This window comes from Pinus tabuliformis, chromosome 2_2, assembly GCF_031772625.1.
Source record: "Pinus tabuliformis cultivar Carrire ecotype Pingquan chromosome 2_2, CPIR1, whole genome shotgun sequence".
Classification (NCBI taxonomy): Eukaryota; Viridiplantae; Streptophyta; class Pinopsida; order Pinales; family Pinaceae; genus Pinus; species Pinus tabuliformis.
Window position 1 is genome coordinate 25,763,057 of NC_142300.1, and position 4,398 is coordinate 25,767,454.

The following is a 4,398-nucleotide window of genomic DNA, read 5'->3' on the forward strand; positions in this document are numbered from 1 at the left end:
CATGAAACAATGCAGAGATAGTCACCTCCACACCCCAGTTCCCTCAACGCTCCAAATAACCGCAGTGGATAAGCCAGCGAGCGACCAAAAACAGCACCATCTGCCGCAGCAAAGGAACCCATCCGGTCCCAACCAGAGCAGAGGCGAGTCCGGGGGCAGAGGCGGCTAGGGCAGCCACCTCGCCCCGCGCAGTGAAAACCTAAAGACAAAAATTTCCCCGCTCCCATTCCTCAGCTCAATTCAAAAATGCCAAAGGCCTTCTCCTTGGCTTGTTCGCCAAAGCAGAACGGCACAGAAGGGATTCAAGTTGTAGACCTCCGAAATCTTCAAAACACGGACTCTCTTCTCAGCCTCCCGACTCTATACTCGCTGCAAGTCGTCCCGGTACTCTTCTATTGTTCTCAAAGCCGAAGATGAGCGGTCCTCCAACCCGGGTTCTCAGAGCCGAAGATGAGGAAAAGTCTTCTTTATTGTTTATCATTTATTTGCTTATATTATGTTATTTTATTTATTATTTATTACTTTTATTATTATTAGGAGACATTACACTCCCTCTAGATTTAGATCTCCCACTCGAGGACTTATTTTTGTTTATGTTCTCAGACTATCCTCGTACAGAAAAGGCATCACCATTCTGGCCCTCCATATTTTTCTGTCTCATCTCCTCTTACAACAAGGATGAAACTATTTCATCAAACTACAAGGTAATTGTATTGCTACCTATTGCAACAAGCATACTATCCCATGAATCTCGTAGAGAAAACAACAAACTGATGCACTTATTGTTGAATAATGAAGGGTAATGATGTATATTAGGATTCTTCTCTACTTGATAACAATTTGTGAAACACTTTTACAGTTATCTTAACTTGATCTTCTTCTTATTATTAGTGTGTGTGATAGTATGTTTGATCAAACTGCTACCAAAAACATAAATACAAGAACACAGATGTTGGCTCTCTGCCAGGGCCAAAGCCTCTCTCTCTTAGAGAGGAAAACCCTTTGGTAAGTTTCTCTTATTGAAGATTCTTATTGGTAAATGCCAAACCATAGACCCTTGACTAGGATGTCCTCCAAGCACAAGTCAAGTCCTTCCTCTATTCTACACTTTGTTCCTGGCACAGAGACTTCCTGCTTCTGGTACTTTTCTCCCCAGCACTTCGTCCTTTTTCTCTAATGCTTGTATAGAGATAGACCTTCCTTGAGTGAGCCTTTTAGAAGAGATGTTATTCTTCTATATTTTACTCAAGTTACAGAATTCTTCTTTTGTTAACCAAACAAGATCTTTCTTGAGGTATGACTGTAATACTGTTCTGCGGCCCTATTTTTTCCCACGTGTGTTATGTACCCTAGAGAATTAGGGTCCTTTCAACTTCGCTAGAGGGATAGACTTCTTCGCTTGACTTGGGAGGCCTTTTAGGCCTAATTTCTAGCCCAAACAATAATTATTCTTGAAGTTTTTTTTCATTTTTGTTATACCCACAACTGTCCTCTTCTACCTCACACGTGTGATTGTATTCTACCCTAGAAACAATCCCTTCACTTTGCTTCTTCTTCCTTCCTTATTTGCTTCACTTGGAGACCCTTAGACTTGTCTTTTTCTCACTTTTCTCAGCTTCTATACTTGGCTAATTTCAGAGATACTTGGTCGATGTTGTGAGGGAGTGGACAACCTCTATATATAGAGGATTGTCCCTCCTTTAGGCTGACTTGAGGCCGACATCATGATTGTAGGCTGACTTGTATATTTCTTCATCATTTTCCTTCTTGAAGGATGTCGTTACAAGGAGGAGACTTGTTGACTTTGCTTGTAGGTATTCTTTTGACCTTATACAATATTCTACATAGTGTAACATGCCCTCTATGGGTCTTACATAAATACATTGCCACTTTGACTTCCTAGAAGCACTTAAACATGTGCTTGACCTACTTCAATGAGCAAGAAACTCATTGAAAAATAATATAAAAATAATTTCTCTTTTCTTTAATAAATACAAATGTCAAAATTACATTTATGAAGACTGAACCTAGTTACAATTTCTTGAACACTCCCTCTTAACTAGGGAGGTATTCATAACTCGTTACAAGGTGTTTGACTATTTTTCAATCTTGAAGAATTCACATAAGAGAAACGGGATTTTCAATCCATCTGTTATAACATCATATCAATTAGCATTGTCATAGTGCAAGGCCTTGACTAACAACTCCATCTCTCCATGAGACCATGAGCTACAATGCTAGCGAGACCAATGATTTATAGAAACTCATCATTGTCTCTCAAGGTACATACCCACCCGTGTGTTCACTGAGTATGACCTTCTATGACTATTCTTGTCTTGGGTTCGCAACCCTCAAAGAATATCGGTCCTCTTTCTTACTCTTGTCTTGGATGCCCTACACATCCTCAAAGAGTATCGGATGCCAGATGATTACCCAATCCTCCCATTATTTCTTCCCAAGTGAAGACAAGAATGTTGTGTCTATCACTTCCTCTCAATTGAGGAAGACATGCCCAAGTATCCTCTGACAAGGTACTTGTCCAAGTTCCTTTGTAATTGGGAAAGTGTTATAACTCCCTCTTAGCTAGGGACTTGCCTATTCATTAACAACTTCTTCTTTGTGGGTCCTTCAGCTTCTTGATCTCCTTCCTTGCTTTGATGTCATGAAGTCTTTGTTAGAACTTCTTCTTGGTAGGGCATCATCCATCGATCACTTTCCTTCCTTATTTGTCATGTCATTGCTTCCTTTGTGGAAAGTGGCCTTCTTGTCACATATCAGGTTCTCTTGTCATCTAATTATTCCTTGTCATCTTGACTATGCTTCAGACTACTCTTCACATGGATGCTTCTTTGTACTTGCTTGGTCCCATGATTTGATCTAGTAGTCCTTCATGAATTAATCTTGATATTGCTTCAACATTAAATGGTGCTTTTGTTGGATGGCTTCTTCATCATGACATCTTCGTAGAGTAAAATTAGTCATCTGCACCTTTCATATCTCCAAGGCCTTCATAGGTGTCAAGGGTCCTTTGATCTTTTCCTTTCTTAGTCAGAGTTGTCCTGCCTTCTTTTAGGGGATCTTTCAATGAATCTTGTCAGATAGTGATTCTTTGTGATCATGGTGTTCTTCACATGCTTGATCTCGTTCTTCACTTGCTTCTTCATGGATAGATTAGTCAACCGCCTTATGCTCCTTGTGAGAGCACTTATTCATTGCTTGCTTCTAGGACTAGTCAACATTCCTTCTTCACTTGCTTCTTAGTCAATAACATTATACTTCCTTATGTCAATATTTCCTTTTGTTGACCTCCATTGCATTGTATTACATGCCTTCGAGCGTGTCATTGGTGAAAGAGATTCTTTCCTACTTGATCAGGTTATAGAAATATTCCCATGACTCAATAATATACATATGATAACATGACTAAAATTTGATGCATACATACCTCATCTTGATTCTCCTTTGGTCATCTTAGCTTCATTTGGTTTTCCTTGTTGTGGCCCTTCTTGCTTCATCTTAGCTTGCCTGCATATCATCCTTTTATTGAATCTCATGAATGGGATTCCCAATGAGACATCTGATTTTGTTTATGAATCTTCTTTTGAAGATTCCATCATAGGATCTTGAAGACCCTTACCCTGCAAATGTTTCTTTCCTTTTGATGATGGAGGTCTTCTAATATTCTTAATCGTGATCAAATTTATTTCATTGTGGATGAGTTCCTATTCTAGGTATGCTCCTTCTACATGAATATCTTGAGATATATCTAACATGCTCCTATATTCTAGAAGATATTTCCAACCATGCATTTTTTTCTATTTATAAATTCTCTTTGTACATGAGTATCTAGAACTCTATGTAATTCATGCTTCTAGGTTCTAGAAGATGTTTCTAGCCATGCAATTTTATTCTATTCCTACATGCTCCTATCCTACTAAAAACCTTGAAAGAATGCCTTAAGTAAAGAAGTAGACTTAGTCATAGTAGAGATCAAGAGGATCTTCCTTATTTTGCTTATTTTCTTCTTCTTTCATTTCCTGAGTCACATGAGCTTATTCCCCTTTTATTTTGTTGTTGTTGTCCTTCTTTAGTTTAGGAAAATTCCTCTTGTAGTGTCCATATTCCTGGCATCCATAGCATTGGATTTTGGACATATATTTTTTGTTTGTTCTTTGTGGACCAAATTTGCCAAATTTTCCCTTTCTCTTAGCCATGGTAGCAAATGCTTGTTCCTTTGATCCCACATCTTCCTTTTCTTTAAGTCTTGTTTCATTTGTCTTGCATAGAGACCACATTTCACATAGTGCGGTGTATTCCTTCTTGGCATATATGCTTGATGTGAAGTTGCCCCAATCCTCAAGTAGAGCATTGAGTACTATGGTTTTCATTTCTCTGTTA